This window comes from Pristis pectinata, chromosome 7 (genome assembly GCF_009764475.1).
Source record: "Pristis pectinata isolate sPriPec2 chromosome 7, sPriPec2.1.pri, whole genome shotgun sequence".
In the NCBI taxonomy this organism is placed as follows: Eukaryota; Metazoa; Chordata; class Chondrichthyes; order Rhinopristiformes; family Pristidae; genus Pristis; species Pristis pectinata.
Genome location: NC_067411.1, coordinates 31,820,048 through 31,833,735, shown reverse-complemented (window position 1 = coordinate 31,833,735; position 13,688 = coordinate 31,820,048). Strand labels below are relative to the sequence as shown.

Here is a 13,688-nt window from a genome sequence, read left to right as displayed (position 1 = left end):
TGCCAACATAGGCATTATACTTCTGAGGAAAAGATTGCAGCAAACTCCTCAGTGCAACTCAAAGTTTTACCAATGCTGTCTCTGCAATATTCTCCAAATCCATGACAAGCATTCTATTCTGAAGCATCCTAATCTGCTCATGGGAATCCCTGGTTTGTGACCATCCAAAACGGATGGGCATTTCAGAAGACACTGTAGGATTTCTATTAATCCTCCCCCATTCAACTCAATGTAGACTTACAGTCATCCAACATTGTGCTGCCTTTTTCTTAATTCACCCACTCACTCATTATTCCTGTGCTTTCTGGCCAACTTAGACTTCCAGTTAAGCAATGCATTTATTTTCAAACGCTTTTACTTATTACTTTCCTGGATGTCTTTTCCCCCTTGTGATCTTCATGGCCTGTACAATCCTCCAAGATAACCATACTCCTTCAAATGTGTTCTTTTCTTTCAACCTTTTCACCTCCCTTTGCTCCTTCAAAAGGCTCCTTATAACTTCTTTGACCAAGCTATTGGCCATCTGCCCTCTGTGGCTTGGTGGTAAATTTTGCTTATGATGTTTCCATGAAATACTTTGAATGTTTCACTGTGTCAAAGAAGTTATATAAATAGAAGTTAATTTGGATAAATGGCCTACATTGGTTATCATCAAAAGGTTCATTTATACAATATGAAAGTTCTCTTTTATAAAATACATCGTTGTTACTTCTTTAGGTTGCATTACATTCTGACCATATTTGCCAAACATACCATAGACCTGACTTTAACACTGGCCTCGATATTCAGTGGCATATGAAACCGTGCATTAAAATACCAGGTGCTGTTAGAACTTCACTGGAAGAAGCAATCAGAGAAGATTCTTCACCGTTTTTGGAGCTGCAATCTGTAGATTTCATCCTTCAAACTCTTCCCAATTGTACAGAGCTTTTCTCACAAGTTTGGCTCATGTCTTGTAGATGTCCCAATAGGCCAGTCTATGCAACATAACACAGACTTTACAACATTAGCAACACATTGCATAACAAAGGAGCTTGACACATTACTTCATCCCATTGGAGAGATTCCCTTTGTTCCATCCTCTGGTCTCCCCCATCTTCTTTCCCACCAAGACTAATTTGTTCCTCTCGTCTCAATTCTGATGACGGGTCCCTGACCTGAAATGTTAACTGTTTCTCTTTCCACAGATGCTGCCTGACCTGTTGAGTTTTCCAGCATTTTCTATTTTATTTCTGGTATCCAGTGTCCGCAGTTCTTTTTTGATTTGCCTTCAGCCCTGCTCTTTCTACTTTTGAGAGTACTTTACTTAGCTCATTGCTACGTAAGTCAATTTTGGAGATAAAGGTAGAATGCTTCAACTCAACAAAAAAAAGAAATCTCAATTGGTTAACACTCCAAAGTACAGCTCAGTTGATGCTAGTGAACTCCTCCAATTTTTCCTAAGAAATCAGCAAATAATCAATAATCTGTTTAAAAAGCATAGACAAGGAGCTACTGCCTGCCTGTCAGACCTGATCCTTTTTGCAGGTGATTCACACTATCTGTAATTGCATGCATGTTAACCTATTCGACAGGAGAATTGTCAAATATGCACGGTACAATATAGACAATCACTGCACACTGTATGTTCAGGGGTGTGTGTGTGTGTGATATGTATGAAACCTAGTTTTTGAAACTTTCAATATGTGCAAGATGCATTACATTCTACAGCTTGCTAATCACTATTAGCTTTACACACACATAAGCACTCGTAACACATAAAAAAATGTTACACAATAAAATAGCATGGCCCTAAGCAGCAGTTTCTGGCTCAACTCATGCCACTGCTTTCTACAACACTGGTGTGTGCCTGATCTTCAGACTGTGGTTTCCATGGGAACAAAAGGTAGATTAATATAGCAAATTACTATAGTCTCGTGCATTGACAATCTAAAGTCAGAGGTACTTCTTAATGTTAGTGGGCAAATTGGCCAATGAAAGTTCAAGAACAGAGCAAACCACATCCAACAACACTAGATGTATATTCCATTCATTTCTTTAAAATACAGTCTATAAAGCCTCTGATATACAACTATCATGAAAAATATAGACCTAATCACAGAACACAATCAACAAAACAAAGGGAATGTTGAGCTCTACTGTCAATTCTAAGTTAGATGAAGTATAACATTCAAATCAGATCATTCCATGAGCAGTGAGTACAGTTTACTAGAAGGCTTTGGAACTCTGGGGACAGTGTTGAGAAGAGCTGTTAGGGGTTAGGGATATTTGTTTGTTATGAAGAAATGTAGAATTTCCCTTTAACCTGGAAAGGGTAGATATAAAAAGTAATTCTAGTGATGGTTCATGGTTTTCTTATACTTCTTCATTTACAGAATGTGGACTTCCTTTGCAAAGTCAACACATTGCACATCATTTATTGCAAATGGGAAGGTGATGGTGAGCTGCCTCTTTGCTTCACTGTGGTCCTGCTCAAAGTACAGTGGTTAGTGAGATACAGAACTTAGATGGTGGAGGAATAACAGGATGGCTTGACTTGGGGAAACTGCAGTTGGTGGTGTTCTGTGCCCCTACTGCACTTGCCCTTCTTGGTAGTAGAGATAGTAGGCTTGGAAGGTGCAATTATTGTAGAATATGTGAGTGATTGCAATGCATTTTGTAGAAGGTACAGGATGCAGCAATAGAGCACTAGTGATGGAGGGAGTAAGTTTTCAGTTTGGTGGTTGAGGTGCCAATCAAGTAGGCTGATTTGTCTTGGAAGTATTGAACTTCTTAAGTTCATTTCAGCTACACTCATCTAGGCAAGTGGAGATTATCACACTCATGATGTGCCTTGTAAATCATGAAAAGGTTCTAGAACTCGGGAGGTGAATCACTCGCTGTAGGATACTCAGCCACTGATCTGCTCCTGTAGGTTATATGTTTGGCCAATGGTGATTCCCCAGGATGTTGACGGTGGAGGACTAGGTGATGATAACACCATTGAATGTTATGAGGGGACAGTTAGAGACACCCTCATGTTGGCTATGGTATTACATGGCAATTTTATGCTGTGAATATCATATGTTTCTCAATAGCCCATGCCTGAACTTTGTCCAGGTCTTGCTGCATAAAAATAAAATTAATTTCATTACTCAAGGAGCAATGAATGGAATTAACTATTGTGAAATCATAAGCAAACATCCTCACTTCTGGCTGTGTGAAAGAGGACAAGTTATTGACGAAGCAGCTGTACTGTTAAACTGAGAACCTGTTTACTGTCTGAGATGGTTGTAAACGATCCATGGTACTGTATTAAAGAAAATCCAGGGAGTTATCCCCTGTGTCCTGGCCAATATTTATCCATGAATCAACAAAACTAAAATTACTATTTAGTCATTATCACATTGTTGTTTGTGGGAGTTTGCTTTATGTACTTTGACCATTGTATTTCCTGCGGAGGGTTATAGACTCCGCCAACTCCACCATGGACAGAACCCTCCCCACCTTTGAGGACATTTTAAAGAGGCGATGCCTTAAGAAGGCAACTCTTCATTAAGGACCCTCACCATCCGGGACATGCCCTCTTCTCATTACTACCATCAGGGAGGAGGTACAGGAGCCTGAAGACCCAAACTCAACTATTCAGGAACAGCTTCTACCCTTCTGCCATCAGATTTCTGAACGATCCACGAACCCATGAACACTACCACATTATTCAATTTTTTTGCACTATTTATTTATTTTTGTAATTTATAGGTTTTATGTCTTTGCACTGCACTACTACTGCAAGACAACACATTTCACATCATATGTAAGTGATAATAATTCTGATTCTGATTACTTAGAGGCTACACTTCCAGAGCACTTTGGTAAAGGCATTATAGAAACCTTTTCTTTTTCACGATTATTTTTCTTTCCCAAGGTTATTCTTTTCAAGATCCACACCCAGATTCAGCACATAATCTGGCACTTGAGTTCTGTATAATCATGAGACCATGCGTTCTGGAATTCTGAAACTACACTGGAAACATCTGTGGAAAGAAGAGATGTTCTCTGTCCTAAGGGTCGAGAGGAACAATCAGAAAACTACTTGAAAACCATCAGAGCTGATAGCCATGTATTCCAATGCTACAAAGACCTTGTTGCAGTACTGAGAAATGTTCAATTATCTTGTGCATGCAATCAAGATCAGGTCCAAATGGCATATATCCCTAACTGCATTACCAGACAACGGCAATGCTCATTGCACCATACCTCCATCATTCAACTACCAGCAATCTCTGTCAAGCAATTTTCATACTTAATATTAACATGTTCATCTCCCACTCACACACTCACTTCTGATGCAAACTTCAGCTTGCACATATTGCTACCTATTCAATCATGACAGGCACAGCACCCAAACACTTTGTGCATTGCTCACTAAAACATTTCCGTCTCGCTTGTAAAATTAGTCACATAATTCAAAACAGCATATAACTGTTAGGGGATAGATGCAGTTGTATGTCCTTAGTGCAAAGGAGGAGACAATCTTCACTTTCACTAGAGTATCCATTGCTGAGGGCATAGCAGTTGCAGGATTGAAATAATAGAAGATGAAGGCATCCTCATACTGAATTTGTCTTTTCTTAGTCCACTTTCTCCCATCCTACAGTCTCCTCCTATTTATCGAGCTGCAGATGATGCAAATGTGCCCGTCTTACTTTCCCTCTTCCCTGCCAACTCCTCACCACTACCCTATCCTTATGCCCTTTTAGATAACCAAGAACTACAACATCACTGAGCTGTAGTGGAATACCCAGTTGGCAATGAAGGCACATCACTCTATTTCACAGTCTGAAGTGTCGTATCAAATACTGAAACAAAATGTACTTTATAGGAGATCTTCCAGGCAGGATGCAGACACAGGGCACTAGTGGACTGAAATCAAGGAAAGAAAGAAAGACTAACGTACCTGTGAGTTTCCCAAAAGTGAGGTTACACCTGAGCTCTGCTGCAGAGGATGCAGATGAGTACTTTAATAGGGGACAGCATAGAAGAAGGCTGATAGGCATGCACAGTGCAGGGCTTCATACATTGGCAGCCCTGTCAAAGAATGTTTGTATACAATATCTAGAAACATGGAAAAGTCCAATGGCAGTTTGCCACAGACATTAATGTGGAACTTGAAGCCCATCTTAGATGTGGTTGGAAATTCTATTTAGCATATATGGACTTGACTATGGCATCCATTATCTCATCTGCAATTTTAGTACCAAAGCAGAAGTGGAAGCTCAAACTAGGGTTGTACATGCTCAGCCTGCTGATATCATAGCTGCAGGAACCAATATGCAAAGGGATTTGCACAGCATCTGGCAGTCTGGAGTGCCACAGAATTAGTACATTGTGAATTCAGTTAAGATACAGACATTAACTGCATGATTTGATACCTTTGGCCACAGGTTACTTTGCTGTCAAGGGAGTGAATCCTTTTCAATTCCAGTACAGGGGGGAGTTGGCATGCGACACAAATAAAGCAAATCACATGCTGCCAATGGCTCCTTGCACCAGGGAGAAGTGTGCAATTCTCGTAAAGCTGTAATCTTGCTATGTTTGCAGCTGTTTGGAAAATATAAATGAAATATAATCAGAATACTTGCAACAGAGAGCAGCCATACTCTCCCTAACGCAGAAAACTATATAGTAATCCATGAGATATATCCAGCTTCAGTGTAGAAGGGATCAGAAACATAAATGTTCATGGCCATTACGATCTTGATAAGACAGCTCTCTACTGCTTTAAGAACTTCCTTATTAAAGCACAACAACTCTTCCTTGAAGTTTAAGGAGAAGAATTTATCCCTGGACATCATGAATGGATGTAGCCTTCTGCTGAAAGCTAATCTGCCCATTCTCCTCCTAGCTCCAAAAATCACATAATATGAAAATCAAATCCACACCCACAAACATGATGCTCTGATCCCAGCATTGCCATTTTGACTTTGGAGAGCAGAATTTCCTTTCAACAATGGAAGTGGCTCTTGCCAGTGCTATTTAGGTAGCAGCACCTATTAAATATCAATTAGAAACTCATGTGCAAGTTGATGATACTTTTAAATGGCATTGGTTGGAGCATTTCCTGTTGCTAAATGTGTGTTCAGTGCTCCAAAGTTAAGAGAAAATGTCAGCTGAAGAGTAGAGCTACAAAGTGGCAGTACTGAGATCAAAGCAGCATGTTAGTGGGTGTGAATTTGATTTTGGTTATGCTGAAATAGAGGGTCAGAAGGAATTGAATTATGCACCCAAAATATTTGATTCAATCCTGTTCTGATTGCTCAGGTGCATATAAAAAAACCTTATGGTGCTTTTTAAAAGGCTGAATAGCTTTCAACATTTATCCCTATAATCAACCATTTCTATGTACTCCACATTCTTGTGAATTAATCACTTGCTGTTGTGCTCCTGCCCCAGTTGAAATCTATTTGTATATTATTATTAGGGCTATCATTTCGGTAATTTATTTCATTTTGAAGGTTATTTGTTGCAGTTGCACTCTTGCTAAAGTCTTTTATGAATAATGGTCTTTATCTATTGTAGTTTCATGCTTGGATAATGTAATGTACAAATCATTTAAAAAAAATAAAACTGTTCTCTCCTTATTTTAATATCCTAATTTCCATGAGACAATCAAGCTTTTGTTGGCTTGCAAGGAGATTGGAAGAAGCATTTTCAACTATTTTTTTATTGCTTTCAGTTTTAACATTTGACTAGAATGACTTAATGGCCTAGAAACATTTTTATGCTGGGAAAGGTGTGTTATACAGGCACACCAACACGTGATGTATAACTTATGCTAACTTAAGTTTATGTAATTTATGTTTGTCGTGTTTGTAATGTACTGTGCTGCTGCTGCTGCAAAAAGCTAATTTTCATGGCATTTATACCCTGGGTATGTATGCCCATGACAAAAGCTTGAACTTGCTTTGTGTGAAAGTTCACTGCTGCAAATGTTTATAGGGCACAAGGAATGTTTAGAGGAAGAGATTTCGGTTGCAGGTTGTAGATTGTTGGTCACAAGGGTGATGGAGTAACAGTGCAGAGAGGCCTGAAGTGTGGGGGATGTGGAGGTCAGGGTGTTAGCTGGGAGTGGGGTGGGGGTTAAGTCAGGAGGTTGAAGGCTGGGTTGAGGCATTAAGGAAATGGGTTTACATTTGGGTGCCAGAATGGAAGATATCTGGATCATAATTAGGTGGATAGGTCAAGGTCAAGATGTGGTGATAAACAGTGTGGTGATGGGAAACCTGCAGTCAGGGATAATTTTTATTTTCTGAATATACTTTGTTCATAACATTTCCCATATATTATACAGCACATTAGTACAATACATTGCAGTAAAAGACATATCATTTATTTGCTTATAAGGTTTAAATTACATCAGGATGACAACAATTTTACTTCCACATTCATTCTGAGAAAAATAACACAAGGACAATGAAACAGAAGCAGGAGTAGGCCATTGTGTGCCTGCTCTGCCATTCAATAAGATCATGGCTGATTTTTTTATCTTCCGAAAAAACTCTTATTTTCCTGGATTCCCTTAAGATCCATAAGTCTGAGCTCTTATATATCTTCCAGCCCCTCCATGTGCAATGACAGGAGGACCTTAAGCTATAGGCTTTCTTCACAGAGCCTTTGTGGCAGTTGCACCAAACTTCAGTGTGTACCTCAGCACATAGTCGTGGACTTCAGAATGTGCCAGCCTGCTACATTCGGTTATGGACAACTCCTTTCACTTGTAGACCAGCAAGTTTTGGCCAGACCAAAGTGTGTCTTTCATGGAGTTGATAATTTACCAGCAGCAGTTATAGTCTGTCTCAGCGAGTGTACCTTGGAAAACCCATCAAGCACAGAGCCCTATGTTACGCCTGTGCATGGACAAGCTTCAACAAAGACCACTACATCCCTCCCACACCTCCTCAGCAAATGCACATTCCAGAAGAAGGTGGCTGATAGTCTGATCCCCACAAGGGCAGCCTCAAGTATAATGTGCAGTGATGCTGAAACTCAGGCTGTGCGTGAAGGATCTGATAGGGAGCACCCATCACACCACCAACCAAGAAAGATCTTAGTGCTTGTTTGAAAGTTATGGTGCTCGGGCATTCTGCCAAATGACTCAGACAGTATTCTAAGGGAACCTTACACAGGTTCCACCCGCTTCTTTTTCCACAGAACATCAAAGGCGTTCCATGCAGATCACGGTTTGATTTACTTGTAGTCAAGGGTTCTGCACAAACTTCTTAGGTGATGTGGCAGGATCTTTCTGAAAGGAATGATACACTGTAGCGCTGCTACATGTAAGAACTATTCTTTGCAACAAAAGAAAGACAGAACCTCAGCATGTAGTGACACTTAGTGTTTACATACCCAAGATCTGCACACAGCTTGATGCAGCCACACAAAAAGGTAGCCATTAGGATGATGGCCATTTAGGGTGGTTCTTTTCCCCTTTTTCTAGAGTTTGGCACATCATATCTGGGCAAATATCCACCCCAGCCAGACCTACCTCAGATGGAGAGGATTGTATCCCTGAGTACTGCAGGACTCTCAGGGACCTTCCTCCTGGGTATGACGCAGATCTGATCCAGGTGAACTATCAGCAGATTGACTTGAATGACAATGATCTTGGACTGAATCCTTAAAATCTATTTATTTATTTTTCCCAATAGTTCTGAGCCAATCCAGCCCCATAAAGCCAAGTACAACTCAGCTAGCAAAGTATTGCTTCTGGGAGTTTTATTTGTCTTGGAAGAACAAATAGACCTTGTCCGTTTGTCCAGTATTAAAGGGTGGTACAGACTCTCCCCCTTACAGGAAGTTCTGGGAAGCTCTGCTGAATATGGCCTTAAAATTGTATAGCTTGGCATAGAAGGATTTGCAGATCCTTAGTATGTGCAACTGCGAGAATGTCATACAGCCATCATCTTTTTTAAAGCTACTTGATTACAAAGCTCTCCCATGAACCTTCCTGAAGACGCATGAGCATGCCTCATCCTGCTCCACAGAACAGACTCTTGGTGAACTCCAAGGTAAAGAATGTGGTTTTTCACCTCTTGGAAATCCTCTTTAACATCCAGAGCAAATTCTCAATTCTTAACCTAAAGGGCACCTACCTGCATCCAGTTCTCAGCACCCGTCTCCAGAGGCTTGGACCTTGCTTATGCAGGGTGCTCATTAAGTATCACCAAAGCTGACATCAAATTTAATATGAAGGTCTGGCTTCTATATGAATGGCCTGTGCTACCCGTGACTATGCATGCACAAGGGATTTTTGCCAGTAGTAATTGGTAATTGGTTTATTACTGTCACATGTACTGAGATACAGTGAAAAGCTTTTGTTTGCATGCCATCCAGACAGATCACTCCATACATAAGCACATGGAGGTAGTACAAAAGGAAACCAAAACAGAATGTTACAGTTACAGAGAAAGTGAAGTGCAGGTAGACAAATAACATGCAAGGGCCACGATGAGGCAGATTGAAAGATCAAGAGTTCATCTTTGGGTGCCAAAACTTGCATTGCATGGCATTGGATTCCATTGTACAACATTCTGGCATCTCCATTCATTTCATGTCATATAAAAAAGAATTTTTTAAGTGTTAAATGTACAGTAAATATGTGATTGGTTTTCAAATAAAATAAAAATACTTGGTCCACACCAATGTTGTGCTATGCACTAGAATTCCTGGGCCGATAACTCTCTCATTCTATGTAATGGGCTTACAATAAATTGTGTCTAGTTTTCATGTTTTGTTGGGAGCCATAAGTGCATTACAACATTTGCAATTGCATATGCTGTGTAATTTAGTTGCATACATTTGAGCAGATCTACACAGTAATACTAGTGGTTGGAAAGACAGTTGGTGTCATTAGGAAGTTGTTTACAGAATATTTGGGGTGAACTATTGTTTGAGCCTCTGCTTTTTCTCAGGGTATCATAGAATTATAGAGACATACAGCCAGGAAACAGGCCCTTTGGCCCACCAAATGCACGCTGACCATCAACCACTGTTTTTTTAATGGGCCAGGAACTCACCCCTCCATCCACTAAGTTTGGGGAGTTTCTGGTTGAATGGCCCATTAAAAACAATATTGTGTTTCTTCAAATACTCTGTTCCTCTTTTTCCCTTGACCAGTGTTAAACGAGAACTGTAACTAATGTTGAAACCACATGACTTCTTAAAATTCTGAAACTAACATAAATGGTTTTGGACTTTTATTTTCTCAAAGGAGTATTCCTCTGGATGTTGCATGAAATAAATTCTGCATCATCAGAGCTCAAATCCCCCTTAAATAATTTCTAAGTCATCAACAATAGAAATTGTACATTTTTTTCATTCCATTTCCCAGCTTTTTCACTCCTTCCCCATTGTACAACTGAATGGATATTGGGAAAAGCTGCAACTTAATTCATAGCATTCACATCTCACTGCCTTCCCATTGAAACTATTTATTGCATATCCTAGTTGAAACTACTGAATTTTAGTATTCATAGAAAAATAAACCAAATTTTTGAATATGATTTTTGAAAAACCTAATAATACTGATAAAAAATAATATGATAAGGAATTGAAAATGCTATATAATGAGAAATTGAAAAACAATGTGGTAAAGAATTGAAGTTAGTTATTCAGTTACTTTAAAATGGGGATTTCATAAGTGGACTGGATTCAGAGTTAATTTTCAGATGTTATGTTTCATGGGTTTTCAGCTTGAAAATGTGCCAGTTTTTCTGAAGCCTTTCACTAGCGTTTCTAATTTTTCTTGTGGCAAGTATGTAATTATTATTTCTTCTTTTGACTGTTACATTCTCTGCTTGTTCACTTGTGAATTGTTGATCTTTTATGCCTTTTAACTTGAAAATAATCAGATATAGATGTGTAACAAAGAAACATGACAAGTGGAATGGATGAAATTGAACCTCTTTCCTGCTTTCAAAATCCAATGAATGTATTTTCCCTGCCAACCTTCTTCAGCCCCATTATATTTTCCTACTTTTCTTGTGCTTGCTATCGATTTTTTTCCATGAAGGACTCCACAACATTGCACTCTACACTGTCACTGTTTTTATATCTAGAAATATCTTGAAATCCCTCCTGTGAAAAAAAAATTGATTTATTGACTCCTACATTGTACTGCACAATTCAAACAAAATACATATAACCAAAATTCAGCCAGAATTGGTTTGTGGTTATGGATTTTTGTGTGGGCTGTCTTTTACAAGTTGATATCATGCATGCAAATTACTGCATTCCTCCTCCTCAGTCAGCTTGCATTAATCTAGATTGGATGAATGGGCTGATAACTTGTGTGTTGATTGCGTTAGCCTTCTGATAGCTGTAAAGCATGTCAAAGAGAAAAGAATCCACATTTCACAGAGGAGATTTGAAAAACATCTCCAGAAAATGCTGGACATACTCTGGAGGTTAGGTGGAGAGAAAAACAAAGTTAATGTTTCAAATCGATGACCTTTCATCAGAAAGAGAATTGTTATGAACTAATGTATTGCTAAATTAACTTCACCCACTATTAATGCACACCATATAGATTCTCTGCAGTTACCACGTTGACCCATTATTATTCATTATATAGTCTTGGGGTCTGGAATTTACTGCTTGGAAAGCATGATGGGGGCAGAAATCCTAATCACTTTTAAATATACTGGTAAGAATACTTGAGGAGCTGTAACCTGCAGAGCAGCAGACTGAGAAATGGGAAGTGGAGGTAACCTAAATAGCTCAGCTCTTGGTGGCCATGGATACAATGGGCCGATTGGCCGCATTCTATCTATATATTTCAATGGACTCTATGATTGTATCTTTGATTTTGCTCATTAATTGGAACTATTTCTATAATTGCTGTCATCAGTACTATAAATATTTATAAATGCTTGTTACATGAGCCTCTGCATAAAAAACACAGTTTAATGTTCTTTTGCAGCTTTGAATGCTTCTTGCTTTAGGCTTTTCATCCTTGTGGTGTACTGGGTTCTTGTATTAATGCAGTGGAATATTATATAACTCATATAGACTAAAAACAAGTAAACATGATTTTCAACCGAACTCAATCATGGTGCATACAACATTGCATGGTTAACCATGTGACACGGTTTCTTAAGGTTTTTAGTGTCCCCACTAACTTTAAAGTAGTAAATGCACTTAACAGGTAATAATTTATTTATGAACCATATACCAATGAACATAAACCGCTCTACTCTTCCCTTTAAAAGAAACAAACAACACTATACAAATTGGTGAACATAATTAATTTAAGAACTTATACACCATTAGTAAATGAACATATGGCAATCGTATACCCAGTAGCAATCGAGAACATACATACACAACAAAGCTATGTGTATCACAGATTCTTAATCCTTTGAAATCTTCTCAGATGTTTTCAGCACTTCCTGCATATCTGATCTGGATGGCAGTGAGGGTGATGGGTATTTTCCAGAATTCTTAATGACATTTCTTTGTTTCTTTCTCTCAGCTTCATTCTGGCTTGTCCCCTGTTTGGGTCTTTCTGTAACATGTATGTCTGATCAGTTTCATTTTCATTGATATCTTGACAAACACATTTATCCCTTTGGATACATTTGAACAAACCTTCTCCCTTTCTGATTGTGGAATTCACTCTGTGTCTTGGCATCAGATCCTCTTGATGTCAGGTTACTCCACTGCTTCCCCTTTGAAGCTTCGTCCTGTGGACTTTGATTTTTCATGCCCCATGAAGATCTTTCCTGTGGCCTTTGTCTTTGCCAGAGCGCTCTGAAACCACTTCTACTTTGTCTCAACCACTGCAAGCTGAGAAGGTGCCATCATTGATATTCTAACTTTAACAGCTTTGAACTAGACTTACTTCTTGTACAACAATCTATGTCACTGCCATAATACTGAGCATTCTTCTTGTAATATGTCCAGTTCCATTTGTAATTGGTTGCCCCTTTAAGGAGTTCCATGATCACCAGTAACCTAGAGGAAGATAGACTTCTAACTAGCTAGCAGCTCTGCATGTTTTGAGGCAGATAATTTATAATGAATAATGTGGCCTCATTTAAAAACTTGCTTTACTATCACAACTAACTCTGCTGTGGCCTAGGGCTACTGGATGTTGGTTGACTTTGTTCCAGCGGGCTGGACTAGCCAAACCTGATGTGGATTTTTGCCCCTAGTCCTGTCTCTCTAAACTAGCAAGTGCCATGTCAATTTCTCTAAGAAACACCAGCTAAAAATCTCAGGTATAAGAATATAAGAAATAGAAGCAGGAGTGGGCCATTTGGTAATTGAACCTCCACAGCTCACTTGAGTAGAACATTTCAAAGATTCACTGCCCTGTGAATGTAGAAATTCCTTTTCAACCCTGTACTGAATGGCTAACCTCTTATTTTGAGACTGTGACCCTAGATGCTAGACACCCCAGCCAAATCTAGCAAGATGACAGCTCACTTCATGATCTTATTTTGGACTTTCTAAAATAGGTTGTCATTTAGTTTGAGGCTTTCACTCATGCTTTCACTTTCCATCTCCTGGCCCACTTCAGTTAACATCTCAGTCATCTTGACCCCATGTTCCTGTATTCTGCTACCACTAAATTTGAGTGCATTGTTCAATTGCTCTTCAATCTCTAATTATACATTGCCAGACTTCCTAACAGACTTGATTGGCAG

General features: G+C 39.1%; 1 long non-coding RNA gene across 2 annotated transcripts in view; it reads left to right on the top strand.

Moving 5' to 3' along the window:
- The window catches only part of LOC127572874 (uncharacterized), a 45,673-nt gene that overhangs the window by 9,640 nt on the left and 22,345 nt on the right, over positions 1 to 13,688 (top strand). The window contains exon 3 of one of the 2 annotated variants that reach the window (XR_007956709.1): positions 3,905 to 4,004. The exons of the other annotated variant lie outside the window; for it this stretch is intronic. This is a non-coding gene — a long non-coding RNA (uncharacterized LOC127572874). Of the gene's footprint in view, positions 1 to 3,904; positions 4,005 to 13,688 lie in introns of those variants that run through there. 2 annotated transcript variants of the gene reach the window in all.